The sequence below is a fragment of the Felis catus genome, chromosome B3, assembly GCF_018350175.1.
Source record: "Felis catus isolate Fca126 chromosome B3, F.catus_Fca126_mat1.0, whole genome shotgun sequence".
Classification (NCBI taxonomy): domain Eukaryota; kingdom Metazoa; phylum Chordata; class Mammalia; order Carnivora; family Felidae; genus Felis; species Felis catus.
The window spans coordinates 52,978,421-52,997,500 of record NC_058373.1 but is presented as its reverse complement, the minus strand read 5'-3'; the positions used below and the strand labels follow the sequence as shown (position 1 = coordinate 52,997,500).

Here is a 19,080-nt window from a genome sequence, read left to right as displayed (position 1 = left end):
ATGTAGGACTCTGTCTTAACAAACTGTGAGATCATGACCTGAGCCAAAATCAAGAGTCAGATGCTCAGCTGACTGAGCCACTCAGGTGCCCTAGCACTGGTTAGTAAATAAAATACATTTCGTTCACTATTTTTAAAAAATATTTATTTTAGAGGGAGGGAGAGAGACAGAGCATGAGCGGGGGAGGGACAGAGAGAGAGGGAGACACAGAATCTGAAGCAGGCTCCAGACTCTGAGTTGTCAGCACAGAGCCCGACTGGGGCTCGAACTCACGAACTGCAAGATTATGAGCTGAAGTCGGATGCTTAACTGACTGAGCCACCCAGGCGCCCCTAGTTCACTATTCTTTAAGAGAAATACTTTGATCTCATTTTGGGTATATGTATGAATTTATATACAATTTTCTGAAACTTGCTGTTTTCACTCAACAGTATCTATACTACATTCTTTTGGTAGAATGCATAGTATTCCATTGCATGGATATTCTGTACTGTATATAACCACTTTTCTATTGGTAGATATTAAGGATGCCTATAACTGTGTACTATTGTCAATAACATTGAAGCAAGTAGCTTTGTACAGATATCCTTGAATGTGTGTGTATTTCCATAGGATAGATTTCTAAAAGTGAATCTGAGTCAAAGGGTGTATATATATATATATATATATATATATATATATATATACACACACATATACACACACACACACATATACATATATATACATATATATATACGTATATATATGTGTGTGTATATATATATATATTTGAAATGTTGATAGACTTATAAGATTATCTTCTAAAGATGTTAAAACAAAGCACAGTGTATGAAAGAGCTCTATTCTTTAAACCCTACTCCCACTTGATATTCAGGTCTTTACATGTTCCCAATATGATAGGTTTAACATAGCATCTTATTTTCATATCAATTGCTCTGATAACTAGGGAGGTTGATCATTTTTTTTTTCATTACATGTATTAGCCATTTGCATTTCTTAGTCCGAAAGTGTCTTGTCTATATCTTTAGTTCATTTTTCTGTTGAGCTATTTATTTTCTTTTTTAAAAAAACGTTTGTTTTGAGAGAGAGAAGGTGAGAGCGAGTGCTCGTGAGCAGGGGGAGGGGCAGAGAGAGAGAGAGAGAGAGAGAGAGAGAGAGGGAGAGAGAATCCCAAGCAGGCTCCTTGCTGTCAGCACAGAGCCAGGCATGGGGCTCTGTCTCAACAAACTGTGATATCATGGCCTGAACCAAAATCAAGTCAGATGCTTAACTGACTGATCCACCCAGGCACCCCTACTTATTTATTTTCATGTTGATTTCTAGGAGCTCTTTTTTATATCATAGGGATATTAACCTCTGGATTGTTACCTACATTGTACATATTTTCCAGTTGTTTTTTGTTGTCAAATGTTATCATAATTGTAATCATATTTTTTGCTACACGGAAAGAAATGTTTTCATTTTAAGGAGCCAAGATTTCAGGCTATTTTTTTCTGGCTTCTAGGTTCTACTTTCCCCAATATTAACCATTAACCATCTTCTTTGACTGTACTTGCTGAAGTGCTTCCTATTTAGCTACTTCACACACAGTAGTAGGTAGGCTATAATCAGTGGGAAGGAGAATGAAGCAAGAGAGAGAAAGAAAGATGAGAGGAAAAAAGGAAGAGGGAAGAAGAGCGAAGAGGGAGGAGAGAACTGAAGCCAAGAATTCTTAGCAGAATCTGCTAGCTCTTGTTCTTGTCTCTAACCTTCAAATGGCTCTTGCTTTCCCCACAGACCCTTCTAGGAAAGCTAATCATGGGAATGGTAGATACTTGTGTTTCTCAAGCTCCACTCCCTCCCTGCTGCCCCTAATGGTTTTCCATGCTGTTACCTTCCTAGAAATGCTCCAGATTCCTTTTTCAGCCACAACCCCCATTTCTCATGGCTTTTCTGGGGTGGGGCTTTAGGCTCTTTCCTCAAAACAAGACAAAACCTGATGCTCTACCTAAGAATGTCTTTTAGGACACATTCCATTGGAGGTGTGGGAGGTAATTTTAGGTGGTACATAAAATAACTTTGAATCAAAGTTGAGATAGTTATTTCCTTTCTAATTGCTTCCTAATCTTTCTGATTGTATCAAGGAGAAATTTAGCATGATAGTAATGTTTTCCACACCTCCCTAACTCATGCTAATCTCACTCCTTAACCAAAAAATAGGCCCCAGGATGGCATCCTTTAGTAGACAACTATTTAGTTAGAATTTCACAACATGTTGTTTTCATTGTATTTATTTTCTATAGCTACATTCTATTTGTGGGAAATGATTATAGTAGGGATTTAGAGTAGAGATATAAAGTTTCCTTTTAAAGTTTATTTATTTTTAGAAAAACAGAGTCAACAATAGTACAGATGGTACTGGCATAAAATAAAACTCATGCCAGTGATACCCCATAAGTGGGAGTTGGGGAAGCAGGTAGCCACCTCGGTCATAGCCCCCCATCAGCTCTATTTCCCTTCATTCCACCCCTTGCCTAGGGGCATCTACTACCCCAGTCCCGCCAGTCCCCAAATTCTAGCTCCCTCTCTGCTCTTCCAATCATGTCAATACTGACCAGCTCTTGGAGCTCCCTTTTCTAAAGGAATTTACATTGGTGTGTTAATGGGTGTTACCTGTTCAATTTAATCATGTCATTTTAATAATCACAGATCTCTTAGCTCATAAGAGAAAATGAAAAGAGCCTGTAAGTTCTGTGGTCATATAGGTGTCGGTCTAATTCCTGCCTTAAGCAAATATTAACTGTGACTTTGGCATGTCAATTAACCCAAAGAGCAAGTTTAGCATACTGGGACTTTAGGGAAGGAAGGAAGACAGCCTTATAGGGATACAGGCAAAGCCTTTAAAAAGATCTCTCTACTCCTAGCTAGAACAATTAGACCAGAAAAAAAATGCATCCAATCTGGAAAGGAAGAAGTAAAATAATCTCTGTTCATAGATGACATGATCTTATATGTAAAAAAACCCTAAAGATTCCACATACAAAAAAAACCCTGTTAGAACTAATAAATGAATTCAGCACAGTTGCAGGATACAAAATCAACACTCAAAAATCAACATTTCTATACACTAACAATGAACAGTTTGGAAAGGAAATTAATAAAACAATTCCATTTATATAAAAAGGATAAAATACTTAGTGATAAACTTAACCAAGTAGGCAGTAGACTTATACATTGAAAACTACAAAATGTTGCTGAAAGAAATTAAAGAAGATAAGAAATTAATTGGAAGAAGAGAAATAAATGGAAAGTCATCCTGTGTTAATGGATTGGGAGACTTAATAGTGTTGATGTTCATATTTACCCAAAGTAATCTTCAGATTCAGTGAAATTCCTATCAAAATAACAATGGCATTTTTTTGGTAGCAATAGAAAAATAATCCTAAATTTCATATGGCATTTCAAATGATCCTGAATAGCCAAAACAATCAATCTTCAGAAAGAACAAAGCTAAAGGCCTCATGCTTCCTGATTTCAAAATATATTACAAAACTATAGTGATCCAAACAATATGGTATTGGCAGAAAGACTAACACTGAAACCAATGGAAAAGGAAAGAGAGCCCAGAAATAAACTGTTGCAGATATGGCCAAATGATCTTCAACAAGGGTGCTGAGACTGCATCATGGGGCAAGGATAGTGTCTTCAACAAATGGTGATGGGCAAACTGGAGAACCACATGCAAAATAATGAAAATGGACTCTTCTTTTACATCATATACAGAAATTAGCAAAGTGGATTAAAGACCTAAATGTAAGACCTGAGACTAAATATTGTAGAAGAAAACACAGGGAAAGCTTCATGAAATGGAATTGGCAATTATTCCTTGGATATGAAACCAAAAGCACAGATAACCAAAACAAAAATAGACAAATGAGATGACATCAAACTTAAAATCTTCTGCATGGCAAAGGAAACAATCAACAAAGTGAAAAGGCAACCTACAGAATTGGAGAAAATATTTGCAAACCATATACCTGATGAGGTGTTAATGTCTAAAATATATAAGGAACTCCTCCAACTTAAAAACAACAACAATAACAAACAAAACATGGGCAAAGGACTTGAATAGACATTTCTTCAAAAAAGATATATGAAAGGCCAACAAACATGAAAAGAAGCTCAACATCACTAATCATCAGGGAAAAGTAAATCAAAACCTTAGTGAGATATCTCCTTACACCCATTACGATGGCCACTGTAAAAACAAAACCCAGAAAGTAACAAGTGTTGGTGAGGATGTAGAGAAATTGGAATGCTTGTGTGCTGTTAGTGGGAATATAAAATGATGCTGCAATTAAAAACATAATGAAGATTTCTCAAAAAACTAAAAATAGAACTTTCCTGTGATTCAGCAATCCTACCTCTGTGCCCATATCCAAAAGAATAGAAAACAGAATTGTGAAGAGATATTTGCACACCTATGTTCACTGTAACATTATTCACAATAGTGAAGATGTGGAAGCAGCCTTAATACCCAGCAGTGATGAGTGGATAAAGAAGATGTAGTATGAACACACTCACTCACTCACTCACTCACTCACTCACTGGAGTATTTACTCAGCCTGAAGAAGGAAATCCTGTCATATGCTACAAAGTGTATGAACCTGGAGGACATTATGCTAAGTGAAATCAGCCAATCACAAAAAAGACAAATACTGCCAGATTCTGCTTATATGAGGTGTCAAAAGTAGTCAAACTCTTAAAAAGTAAAATGGAGGTTGCCAGGGGCTGAGGGGAGGAGGAAATGAGGATTGTTGTTCAATAGATATCTAGTTTCATCATGCAAAATGAATAAGTTCCAGGGGCACTTGGGTGGTACAGCCAGTTCAGCATCCAACTCTTGATTTCTGCTCAAGTCATGATCTCATGGTTCCTGAATTCAAGCTCTGCATCAGGCTTTACACTGAGGGTGCAGAGCCTACCAAGGACTCTCTTTCTCTCCCTCTCTCTCTGCCCTTCCCCTCTCACTCTCTCTCACTCAAATAAATAAATAAACTTAAAAAAAATTAAGAAGAAAAAGAAAAGCCCTAGGGATCTGTTCTACAACAGTATGCATACAGTTATCAATACTGTACTGTACACTTAAAAATTGTTAAGGGGTTAAATTGATATTATATTAATTTATTTATTTATAATTATTTATAATGATATAAAAGTCCCTCCTTGCCAAATAGCATTATTCATAATAGCCCAAACTGAAATTACCTAAATGCCTGTCAGCAGGAGGGTAGATAAATAAAATGTACCTGAGTTTCTCAATGGAATACTACACAACAATGAGAATAAAGAACCACAACTGCAAGATATAGTATGGGTGAAACTCATAAGCATAATGTCGAGCAAAAGAAGCCAGACACAAACGAGTTCATACTGTGTGATTCCACTTCCAAAAAGTACAAAACAGGCACAACTCGTGTGCTGTTAGAAGTCAGCATGGGGCTCCCCCTGGGGTGGAGGGTAGTGCCTGGAAGAGGTCATGGGCAGGGCTCCTGGGGCATGCTTGTGCTTCTTGACCTATGTGTGTTCACTTTGGAAAAACTCACTGGGCTGAGCACACATGATATAGACACTTTTCTCTATGCCAATTATTCTTCATTACAAAAAATTTTTAAACTATTAAAAAAAAAGCCCTTCCCACCATTTTGTGTATTATGTAGCCAAAGCTCCTTTTGGTGTCAGCAAAATGGGGAAGGATTGTTATCTACTTTATAGAAAGAGGAAGAGGAAGAGGAATCAGGAGAACCAAGGGGATCGGGAAGAGCAAGTCCCAGAAACACCTCTGGTTTGGGACCTGCTCCGAGGAGGGGCTTCCTTCACCAGGACACAGATAATGAGCTCCAGGAGGTCCCTATGAGAAGTGGTCCTGACTGGCGCTGGTGGAGCTGGTGCCCACCATGGCTCCTCCTCACCTTCCTCCTCACCCTTCCAGCTGCACTTTCCCGAGTGAGGGTGCGAACCAGGTATACCAGCCCAGGAATTAAAAAGGCCGGCAAGGTACATTCCCAAACCAGTGCACAAGTGAAGGGCACAGCTGGCCCACACTATGTTCCAGGGAGCCTAGGGTGGTTCTTCATATGAGATTTGAAGAACTGTTTACAGCTTCTGTAGTTGTTCCTTTTGTTAGTTATTTTCACTATGTGTTCCTGTGGCTTGGCAGTGATAAGCAGCCTGAGGGCCACTAGGAGGGAAGGCAAGGGTGTGTTGATTGGGGGAAGAAGTTGGGGGCTGATTGGGCCAGGTGTGTTTTTGGAAGGAGAGAATTTTGGGATCCAGGAGGCAAGAAGTGCATGGGACATAGCCCAGAGGGGAGCAGAAGCAGGGATCCCAGGGTGGGCTGAGGAAGAGCAGGGGTGGGGAGCCCTTTGAAGGGCTGATATGGGGCAACTGGCTGAGGCCAGAATGATCCCCACCCCTAGGAATGAGCAGAGGGCTCATTGGCTTATGTTCCTAAAGTGTGTTGTACTTATATCCCCAAGTGCCTTTGTCTTTAAACATTTTTTTTGAATTATGAAATACACACACACAAGTAATATTATAGCCATCCATGGAGACTCTTCCTATTTGCCACATTGGATTTAGAGCTCCCTGCCTCTCCAAGGGAAACACAAGCAAAAATGAACTATTGGGACCTCATCAAGATAAAAAGCTTCTGCACAGTGAAGGAAACAATCAACAAACCTAAAAGGCAACTGAGGGAATGGGAGAAGATATATTTGAAAATGACAATCTGATAAAGGGTTAGTATTCAAAATGTATAAATAACTGACCAAACTCAACACCCAGAAAACAAATAATCCAGTGAAGAAATGGGTAGAAGACATGAATAGACACTTTTCAAAGAAGACTTACAGATGGGTAACAGACACATGAAAAGATGCTCAACATCACTCATCATCAGGGAAATAAAAATCAAAACCACAGAGAGATACCACCTCACACCTGTCAAAATGGCTAAAATTAACAACTCAGGTAACAACAGATGTTGGCAAGGTTGCAGAGAAAGGGAACCCTTTTGCACTGCTTGTGGGAATGCAAACTGGTGCAACCACCCTGGAAAACAGTATGGACGTTCCTCAAAAAATTAAAAATAGAACTACCCTATGACCCGGCAATTGCTCTACTAGGTGTTTATCTAAAGGATACAAAAATGCTGATTCAAAGGGGGCATATGTACCCCAATTTTTATAGCAGTGCTATCAACAATAGCCAAAGTATGAAAAGAGCCCTAATGTTAATTGACTGATGAATGGATAAAGGAGATGTGGTATGTGTACCTACACACACACACACACACACACACACACACACAGACACACACACTGGAATACTACTCGGTGATCAAAAAGAATAAAATCTTGCCATTTGCAACAATGTGGATGAAACTAGAGTGTAGTATGGTAGGTGAAATGAGTCAGAGAAAGACAAATATCATATGATTTCACTCAGGTGGAAGTTAAGAAAACAGACGAACGTGGGGAAGGGAAGGAAAAATAAAATAAGATAAAAATAGGGAGACAAATCATAAAGAGACTCTTTTTTTTAAATTTTTTTTCAATGTTTTTTATTTATTTTTGGGACAGAGAGAGACAGAGCATGAACGGGGGAGGGGCAGAGAGAGAGGGAGACACAGAATCGGAAACAGGCTCCAGGCTCCGAGCCATCAGCCCAGAACCTGACGCGGGGCTCGAACTCACGGACCGCGAGATCGTGACCTGGCTGAAGTCGGACGCTTAACTGACTGCGCCACCCAGGCGCCCCAAGAGACTCTTAAATACAGAGAACAAACTGAGGTTTGCTACAGGGGAGGTGGGTGGGGGATGGGCTAAATGGGTGATGGGCATTAAGGAGGGCACTTGTGATGAGCACTGGATATTATATGTAAGTGATGAATCACTTAACTTTACTCCTGAAACAAATACTGCACTACATGTTAACTAACTTGAATGAAAAAAAAAAAAAGATCTTGACTCTCACTTCAGAGAAATGAAAGAGTATGGCTAAGTCAAAGGCCTACTACCCTTTCTATCTCCCCCTAGGAATGCCCATTCTCTAGAACTCAGTGCTCATCCTTGTTGTACATGGTTTCAAACATTCCCTGCAATGTTTGCTGGGACTCCGGGGGGAGGGATGTCTATAATCAGAATCCTTGGCACTACAGAGAGAGTGATGGTTTGGATTCACAGGGACAGAGGCAAGAACTTCTGGGAAGGAGAGGTTGCTCAGGACAAGAAAGCCATGGGGACCTCCAAGTGCCTGGGGAAATGAGGAGGAAGCCAAAGGGGCCTGAGGGCTGGTGCTGGGTTGGGTGAGGGCTGCAGAAGAGCTGCAGGTGGTGGGTCTGCAAGCGCAGATTTTCCCAGGGAAGCGCTGGAAGCAGCGTGTGACCACTCCTTGTGACCCCATAGCCATCAGAAAAACTGCAAAGGTGGTGAAATGCTGTGTGTGATTAATTTCTCGTGGAACTCAGTGGAGGCTCTGCAGTGTGCTTATGCTGGCCAGTGTGGGTGGTGCAGGGGGATGTGGAGGGGCACGGCCAGCTCTGGTTAGTCCAAAAACGCTGGTTGGAGCACAGGAATGTGTGCATCTGGCCTCTCTCCCTCCGTTTCTGTTTTTCAAAAATGCTGGGTCTGAAATGTAGAGGGCAGAGACTGGCACATGTCTGGAATAATTAGACAAATACCTAATTATTCCATTTCCTCAAGCCGACAACACCCACCCAACTGTGATTCGGCACAGGGGAGTGTGCAGAGATTACCTGGGCCATGTTTCTTGCTCTGAGGGACTCACAGGCCTGTGTCACAGCCCCAGTGAGAGGTCTGCTATGGGAAAAGGATCCAGGCTAGTGCTGAAGGACCACCAGGGCATGATAGGTTCCCACTGATGAGGCAGGAAGATCTTCGCAAAGGAGAGGCACTGAGAGTGAACAGGACATCGCTGGGGGTCAACAGGAGTGGGGGCAGGAGGGGTGAAATGCCTATGGAGGAGGGCACAGGGAAAGGTGAGCGGGACAGGGAGTGAGGCCACATTGCACACACAAGGCATGAAGAAGAACATGATAAGGCCTGTGGCTGTTCCCTGTGGGTGATGGAGACACAGGATTTCTGAAGTTGTGTGATTCAGCCGAGTTCAAGAGGATAATCAAGACTGGATGGAGTTGAGTGAAGAAGGTCGACTGCCATGAGCGACTGGATGAGACCATTGGCAGTTATCCAGAGCAGCAGCCACAACTTCTCATGTTTAATGAGGACTCCCTGTGTACCAGGTGTGGTGCTGAGTCTTTTACTCACACCCTCTCACTTTCTCCTCCATAGAAGGGGCTGCTAATCTAGCCATGTTGTAGGTGAAGAGACTGAGGCTCGGAGAGGTGCAGTAACCTGCCTGAGAAACCAGATGGTAAGTGGAAGAACCAGAATTCCAGTTAGTGCTGTCTGACCTCACATCCTGCTCTAAACCTCTCTGCTACTCTGATCAGACCTGCTGAGAGTCCAGCTACCACTTGAGCATTCCCCAGTCTCCTGGAGGGTTGGCAAGGTCATAAATGCCCACCATTTGGGGTTAGTGTAGAGTAGATGTTCCATCAGGTCACAAGGCCCACTGTCACCATTACAGGAAATGCTATCCATGTGTCCAGGACAAGATGGAGGCTGAGGCCGGGCTGGGAATGGCTGGATGAGGGGCAGGAGGGTGAGCATTCTGGGGATACTGCTCTCTGGGGGTTTCTTGCTGCCTCAGAAGGGGAGAGCCTGTGCATGGGAACTACCGACAGGTGTCCCTTGTCATTGAAAGGCACCGTGAGCAGGTGAGGGAACAAGCATGGGGCGGGGGAGTCTACCTGGTGTCAGAGCCAAGAGGGAGCAGCTTTGGTGGCAGTGATGGTGGACTGCCTCTCCTCTGAGGTCCCCACTTGTAGGGGCCTCTACAGGCTTTCCCATGGCAGCATTGTGGTGGGCAATTGCAGGCCTCAGCAGCCTGAGAAATCCATGAGGGCCCATGAATGGGAATGTCTGGATATTACCACCTTATTAGGTGTCCCCAGCTAGCCCACAGGGTCATAGCCACTCTGTCATGGTTTCCTCTTCCCCCAAGGATTTCTGGGAGTTTGTCTGATGTGACTCCAGGCCTCTGCTGCTCCAAAATGAGGATCCTTCTGCTATTTCCCTTCCCTCCCACTGATCTCCAGTTTGCCCTATGAGCTGGAACCCCAGTTGTGTATGTGGTCAAAGTATTTTCTCATAAAGCTCTTCAGTGCCATATATAGTGGGGTTAAAGTAGATGCTCAGACACTTCACCTGACACCACACATGAGAGGAGCTGAAATCTGGAACTCAGGATTCAGAAGAAGGAAGGGAAGGACGGTGGGCAGTACGCTACATTTGTTGAACATCTGCTATAATGGCAGGACTCTCCTAGGTATCTTAGGCATTTCACCTCATTTCATTCCACCCTGGAGGTAGATGTTACTTTCCTCACTTTTTAGATGGGGGAAACTAAGGCTCAAAGAGTTCTATGAGGCAGCAAAGTTTGCATAACTGGCCAGGTCTATCTGGCCTAGAAACTCCTTCCATCACACCTCGTCTTTCTTTTCCATCCTCCTCTGCGTGTTGTAGAGAAGAAAGTATTGTGAGGAATATGGTCATGTACAGTTTCTGAGGCAAGACAGGCATTTGGGGAACTCTACCAGGAGACCTCAGTTGTCCCAACTCTACACATCCCTTCTCTGGGCCTCAGACCTCTCCTTTGTCAAGTGGGAGGGTTGTTGTGCTCAACTCTGAGGTTCTTCCAGTGGTGACAACATGACATCTGGGATCCACAGAGGGTGCAAGGACAAAGCAGCTTGACCTATTCCTCCTTGGGACTATGAGACCTGATTTGTGGACATTGCACTCCTTTGCCCTCATCGAGGATGGTCAGGAGGCCCCAGAAAGATGCCATCACACATGGCAGTGCCGTGTGCCTTGCATGAGCAGCAGGACTCTGGAGAGGCTTCCCAGGTGGACCTGGGCTGCTTCCCTAGAAAGAGGAAGTGGCAGTGGTGGCTGGAGAGTTTGGTATTATTTTATGTTTGAAGAAAGCATGCTTTCTTTTCATTTTGTATATAGCCAGTTTTACAGTGAGAAGTACAAGTGGATAGCAAAGAGACAAATATGTAGGATATAATTCTGATTGGCAAAAGCAAGGCATAGCTGTTTCCTAAGGAGACCTGGTTGCCACTGACCAGCTGTGAGACTGCACAAGTCACATGCCCATGAAGCTGTCCCTGCTGCTAACTCAACATTACATTTCATTCACAAAGCCAAGGAATGCCAAATCTCCCACTACCTAATCCAGACCCCTCCTGAACAAACAAGGAAGCTGAGGCCCAGAGAGATGAAATAACTTGTGCATAGACTCACAGCTGCTGTCTCTATCTTGAAATTCTGAATATTAAAAAAATTTTTTTTAATGTTTATTTTAGAGAGAGAGCATAAGTGGGGGAAGGGCAGAGAGAGGGAGGGAGACACAGAATCGGAAGCAGGCTCCAGGGTCTGAGCTGTTAGCACAGAGCCTGATACAGGGCTCAAATTCACGAACATTGAGATCATGACCTGAGCTGAAGTCAGACAATCAACTGAGCCACTCAGGTGCCCTGAAAGTCCTAATATTTTTAAGCACAGCCTTCACATTTGAATTTGCACCAGGTCCTGCAGATTATATAGCCAGTCCTAGTTGGCAGTGCTGTCCTCTGCTCTTAGGAACTAGAGGCTGAGCGAATGCCAGCCCTTGCCAAGCTGTGAGGTTGGGGACATTTGCCCTTGACCCCTTCAGCCTGTCTGAGTCCTCTTCTGCTGTGCCGGAACTATAGTTTCCTGTAGACACTGGGTGCATCTTTGTGGCTCACCACCATGTCTTCCTGTGTATGCCTGTGGCTCCACCCAATATTTGTTCCACATCCTTTCAGCGAACCCAGCTCTGGGCTTGCCAATGGTAGGGCCTTATTGAATGTCTTTTGACTAAGTGGTTGACTAAATATGTGATTGACCAGTGCCTGAGTGAGAGCAGCTTAGCAGAATGTCCCAGTAGGAGGGACACTGGTCTAGAATTAGGTCTGGGCTCTGCTTGCTTTGTTTCCTGAGCCTCCTTTTTCTAAGGAGTAGGAGATGGGCATGGGGAGATAATTGGATCTCTCTCCTCACACTGCTACCCTGAGACAAGTCTTGCTAGCACCTCTAAAGTAATGTCACTAGGTCCAGGTGGCTCATAGACCTGTTCTGGAGGAGTTGTCCCCTCAACTGACCAAGTAACCAGTGGCTACACATGTTCTCCTTTTGTAGACCTCTGGGGACCCACACTTCAGAGGAGGAGCAGGGAGATAATGTAGAGCTTGAGGAAGGGAGGGTGATAAAGATGGTGTAGATGTGAGAGAAAGTTCCTAAATTCCATTTTGAAGTCAATTTGCAAAAGCAGAGACTTGGAGAATACCCATCATTCTCCCAAAGAAACACCTAGCTTGTGAAAGACAGGAAATATGTATCTAGAAAACCATTTTGCAAAGATGGGACCTGGAGGCTAACAGCCTGGCCTCCTGGCCTCTACTCTCAGGGACTGGAAGCTAAGTGGATGTTTCTCAATAGCACCAAGCAGGCTGGGCAGATTGGCTATTTACTTATAATACCAATCACTTTACTGTTGAGGTTTTAAAGTGAAGTCAGAAGCAGTTACTAGCAAAACCATCTCCTTTATTCTGAAGGGATTCATTATGGAAATTCTTCCTTTTAAGTATATTGACAATATCTCCTCATGAGAGGACCTTAGCCATGGCTTACCCCTGGGGGGGCTATCAATTCTCTTAGTTTCCTTTGCTTGTGAAAAAGCTCTTCTAAACTCCCAAATAGTCATCTCTCCTGACCTCTGGGGGAAAAGACGTTTCTTTCCTAGAGAGTTTGGACTGAGAAGGGGCTATACTGGGGGAAGCAGAACTGTTTCCGGGTTCCCTTTGGGTTAAGTCTGTAGACACTTGAAAGTCAAGCAAGAGATATTATAAGAAGCAGTGGTCTGGTTCAGTGGTTCAGTTGGTGGTTCAGTTGGTCGAGCATTTAACTCCTGATATCAGCTCAGGTCATGATCTCACAGTTTGTGAGATCCAGCACTGTGTCAGGCTCTGTGCTGACAGTAAAGAGCCTGCTTGGGATTCTCTCTCTCTTTCCCTCTCTCTCTCTCTCTGCCCCTCCCCTGTTCTCTCTCTCTCTCTTAAAATAAATAAATAGACACTTTAAAAAATTTAATAAAAAAGAAAAGAAGCAGTGGACTGTCTGTCTACCACAAGATCCCTAGAAGGGGGATTGCAATGGTGAATTGACCATCATCCAAGTTTTGATCTCTGCCTTGTGGGCTTGGACATATGTCCTTGTCACTGTCTCACTACTGATCAGTTCACTTGGGCTAACAAGGTTTGCAAGAGGCCGACTCCAAGCCTGAATGTCAATGTGCTGATTGAAAATAAGAAATTGTAGGGGTGCCTGGGGTGCTCAGTCAGTTAAGCAACTGATTTTGGCTCAGATCATGATCTCACAGTTGGTGGGTTTGACCCTGCATCAGGCTCTGTGTGGACAGCTCAGAGCCGGGAGCCTACTTGGGATTCTGTATCTCCCTCTTTCTCTGACTCTCCTCTGCTTATGCTCTGCCTCTCTCTCTCAAAAATATTAAAATACATCAAGATCTATTGGGGGCACTTGATACAAGAATAATAAAGTCATAAACATATGTCAAAAAATATTAAAATAAACATTTAAAAAAATTTAAAAAAGAAATTGTAATTGCCAGATAGATTGCACATTCAGGCATTTTCTTTCTGCAGTCTGAGGCACACAGGCAAATGGGAATCAAAATGTCTCTTGATGAGCATTAGCAAGGAGAAAGAGGAGTTAGTTATAGAATGTGAGTTTCATTTACTGGCACCAGATTCAAACAGCCTTACACACTGATCTCCCGGGAGGGTAGAGTCCTGCCAGGTGAAAGGGCTTGTGAGGCTCTGAGAGGCTCCTTCCCTCCACAGAGTGGGTGAGCACTGCCAGTGATGGCCTCTACAAGGCTTCCATGACTTCTGGAAGTCATGGTCTTCCTTCTGAGTGACAAGGTCTTTCTTAAACTATGCTGATGCCATCAGATATTGTTTTAATGGGAACCAGTTTTCCTAAGCTATCTGTTGCAGATAAGGTTCTCTGGAAAATAGACTATGAGACAGATTTGTGTGCTAGGGAGTGCTCTTGGGATGGACCCTATAGTGGAGTGAAGGATTGGAAAGAGGAAGAAGTTGAGTTGTGATGCAGATGTGACAAAGGTCTCAGCCAGTCCTGTTGAGGGCTCTGGAGTGGGGATCATCCTTCAAAGCTGTTGTGTATAAGGGTAAGGGGCCCAGGCTTTGTTCCCTGCCTCCATCTTTGGGAAGAGGTTATGACTTTGGATGAGGCAGCTCTCTTCAACTGGGAGCAAGTCATGAAGGAAAACTCATCTGAGCCATCAACTGCCAGCACTCCTGTAGCCACCAATGAGCAATTGATGCCTCATTCCTACAACTTTAGTCCACACTGTGACTTGTGAATATGAGCCTTGCTCTCATAGCCTGATTAACAATGACTGCTATTCCCCATACAGCCCTAGTCATAGAAGTGCAGCGGTATGTGAAATGAGAGTCAGAAGTGGCTGCATGGGATTTCATTTATTTGAAATCTTATTATTAGTTTTATTGCCTTAGGAAACCTTAGGGATGATAAATCCATGAGGTGAGGGTGAACATATGGCCATCACATCCAGTGATACTTTTAGAATCTGGGTCATGTACTTTCTTTCTGGCCATGCAGAAGGACTGCTGCCCCTGACCCTTATACTCTTCCATTCCTCAGTGCCTTTCCACCTAGAGCTCCCTCAGCCCAGGATGCTGTCTGCCTCACCTCCCCCCACCTCTAGTTGATAAACTGGGTCTTTCAGGGACCAATGTGAATGTAACCTTCCCTTGGAAACCTCCCCAGCTCACTCTCCCCACTACCTAGCAGAATTGTTCACACCCTCTCTGGACCCAGAGTGCTTATTATCCCAGCCTCTGGGAAGCTCTCTGCACACTTGTGGGTCTGCTAGTCTATCTTCCTCCTGCTGAGATCCTTAAGGCCAGGACTGGAATTCTCTCTACCTGTGTCTCCAAGTGCAGAGCTACACAGACTCTGTGGATGAGCTGATGGGTGAAGGGGGGAGCTCTGAAGGCTTTTGAGTCAGGAATGTAGGTGAGAAGTCAGGCTGAAGAGGAGGTGTGGTGGGTCTAACTGGAAACAGTTGATGTCAGGAACCCAAGCAAGGAAGCTACTCATCCTTCTCAACCTGAACTACCCAGTTTTTACTTGAAATCTTCTGTACATATGTCTTCTCCTGGGTCCACAGGTGGAAGTGTCCACATCTCTCTACCCCATATCCAGGGCCAGAGCTACATGGACCAGCATTTGGTGCCCAGTCAAAATGTGCTGAATAAATAAAGGAATCCAGAATTCGGGGATAAAGGCCATGATTGGGACATAGCAGTAGGAAGAAAGGATTAATGTGTTTAAATTTTTTTAATTTAAAAAAAAATTAAAAAATTTAATTAAAATCTGGGTCAGTTAACATATAGGGAGGTAAGGATTAATTTAAAAAATATTTTGAAAGCAGAAATAATAGGCCTGAATGATGAGCTGTCATCGCTGGAGAAGGAGCACAATATTTAGGTGAAAACAAGGTTTGAAGGCCAGAAGAATCAAGTAATTCAAGTTTGGACATAGAGTATAGTCAGCTCAAATGGCCCATATACTGGATACGAATATTTAAGTCAACAAAGCAGCACTGTGGTTAAGAGAAAATGTGAAAATAATACTAGAAAACACAAGACGAGTATGACACACAGATCAGGGGAAGGCATGTATTGAATTTGTGATGCTTCATTCCAAATACTACAAGCAAAATTTTAAGATCTTTTAAATATGATGTGTTTCTAATCGGAAATGACAATTGTGGGTCAGTCTGCCAAGACTGCTCTGGCCTCTTAGTGGCTGTCACATGACATCATTGGTGCAATGTGGTTGGGGACTCTGTGCACCATCTTCTAGTCTTCTCTGCAGTTTCCCATTTAACAATGTCCACCAGATTTACCTAAGGGATACAGGTCTGCAGTTTCAAAGGGGCACATGCACCCCAATGGTTATAGCAGCACTGTCAACAATAGCCAAAGTATGGAAAGAGCCCAAATGCCCATAGATGGATGAATGGATAAAGAATATATATATATATATATATATATATATATACACACACACACACACACACACACATACACACACACAGACAATGTGGTGTATATAAATCACACACACACACACACACACACACACACTATACACAATATATACACAATTTATGTATATATACACACACAATGTATACACAATATACACAATATATACACAATATATACTCTCTCTCCACACACACACACACACACACACACACACACACACACACACACAATGGAGTATTACTCGGCAATCAAAAAGAATGAAATCTTGCCATTTGCAACTACATGGATGGAACTGGAGGGTATTATGCTAAGCGAAATTAGTCAGAGAAAGACAAATATATGACTTCACGCATATGAGGAATTTAAGATAAACAGATGAACATAAGGGAAGGGAAGCAAAAATAATACAAAAACAGGGAGGGGGACAAAGCATAAGAGACTTTTAAATATGGAGAACAAACAGGTACTGGAGGGGTTGTGGGAGGGGGGATGGGCTAAATGGGTAAGGCGCATTAGGGAATCTACTCCTGAAATCATTGTTGCACTATATAGTAACTAACATGGGTGTAAATTAAACAATAAATAAATTTAAAAAAGAAATGTCCACCAGGTGGCGACAGAGACTCACTTGCCTCCTTCCTGAGGGCCTGCTTTTTGAGATGCAAAACTAGCCTCACTTACATTCCAACTCTGAAAGGGACTACTCTTTGTAAAAGAAAACAAAGCAAAACTTCATTATATGAAACGGTGGAAATTTTGCCAAAGATATATCTAAAGATTGGAAAAACCACTGAGAAAAAATATACAAACTAATAATTTTTTTTTTTTCTCTAACCAGGCAGTATCCAGTCTGACTTCCTTTAAGAACTCATGACTCAGGGGTGCCTGAATGACTCAGTTGGTTAAGCATCTAACTCTCGGTTTCAGTTCAGGTCATGATCTTATGGTTCATGTGATCGAGCCCAGCATTGGGAGCTGCTCTCATAGCATGGAGCCTGCTTGAGATTCTCACCCCTCCCCCCTTTGTCTCAAAATAAACAAATACACATTAAAAAAAAAGTTCATGGCTTAAGAGGTTTTAGTAGACACTTTCAGAGTTCTGTCTGTATCAACTTCTCTTTTATGATTTTGTGGAGTTTATTTCTGCTTTTTCCTGATGTTGGAAAGAAACTGCACTGTCTCCTTCCTCCTACACAGATTGTTACAAATAACAGGGGCAAAGACTTGCTCTGCAGGCTACTTGATCAACCACTTAAAAATGGACAAAGAAGGCTTTTTCAGCTGCATGACCAGAAGCACTTATTCTGTGGAGTTTGAGTAAGCCATCAAACCTCTCTGATCTCAGCTTTCTAACCTAAAATGAGGGTTATCATAAAAGCTCCTCTTTGGGGCTGCATTAATATTGGATAGAAAGAGGACATGAGACACTCTGAAAATTGCAAATCATTGTTATCAGTGTTGTAGATCAACAGATCTCTTTTTAAAATATGCTGCTCTTGACAAGGAACCATTTAGTTAATTTTGTTTTATTATTAAAATTTTTTAAAAATGTTTATTCATTTTTGAGAGACAGAGAGAGAGAGAGACAGAGAATAAGCAGGGGAGGGCAGAGAGAGAGGGAGACACAGAATCTGAAGCAGGCTCCAGGCTCTGAACTGTCAGCACAGAGCCCAACACAGGGCTTGAACCCACAAACCACGAGATCATGACCTGAGCCGAAGTAGGATGCTTAACTGACTGAACCACCCAGGCGCCCCGTAGTTAATTTTAAAAAGCATTTGGAGGATTCTTTCAGTAAAGTTGACAGCTGTGGGACTGAAGCATGGAGGGTACCCTCTACCACCTCTCTGGGGACTAGAACCTGGACTCAGCTGCCATTCCGTTAGCAGTCAGTGTTGTGCCCCACGTGCAGTTAGCCCAAATAATGTGACCAATGTCTGCCTCACTGGGAGGAGGCCATTAGGAAACCAGTGGTTTCCTGGAGCTGGCTATCACCATAATTAAAGATCATTCAAGTTCAGAAGTAAATTTCCACTTCTGTCTCTGGTGCAAAGCAGGTTATTAATCATCCCATCAAAGTGGGGTGGTAACATTCAGTCTAGAGTCCAGAGCTGGCTGAGGCAGAATTCTTTTTCACTGTGTCTGCCACTGAGCATGGAGGTGCAGGAGTAAGGGTCAGAGCAGGAAGGAACTCGTGCTGGTTGGCCTGAGGACCTGGGTTACATCTGGCCTGCATCCTTGTGTTTTGTTTTTAAAATTTTGAGAAAGCATTTAACAAGTGGGAACTTTCATATGTTAAGTATGGACTCCTGGCTTCTCTTAACAATTGGAAGATACAGCAACATGGATTTTACTTACTACATGGAAGCCACTGCTTGGTGCTAAGATGCAGCTGTCTCTTTGGTGGGGCAGGAGGTAGGCAGTTTGCCCCAGTCCCCACCTTTCCCTATTTCATTATCCTCAGGTCTCCTTCACTCATTTATGTCACCTGTTTTGGCATGAGTTTGCAACCTCTGAATTAGATGATGAAACGTTCTGGGAATTATGCATACTCATGCTAAAAAAATTTTTTTTGGGCGGCGCCTGGGTGGTTCAGTCCATTAAGCATCCAATTCTTTTTTTTGTTTTAATTTCTTTTAATGTTTTTTTTTTTTAATTTTGAGACAGAGACAAAGCATGAGCAGGGGAGGGGCAGAGAGAGGGGGAAACACAGAATCGAAAGCAGGCTCCAGGCTCTGAGC

General features: G+C 42.9%; 1 protein-coding gene across 1 annotated transcript in view; it reads left to right on the top strand.

The window, feature by feature from the left end:
* Positions 1-17,841, top strand: part of LOC123385942 (translation initiation factor IF-2-like) — a 64,146-nt gene extending 46,305 nt beyond the window's left edge. The window contains exon 4 of the mRNA XM_045059326.1: positions 17,178-17,841. The gene's annotated coding sequence lies outside the window, so the exon portion shown is untranslated. The remainder of the gene's footprint in view (positions 1-17,177) is intronic.
* The last annotated feature ends 1,239 nt before the right edge of the window (positions 17,842-19,080 follow it).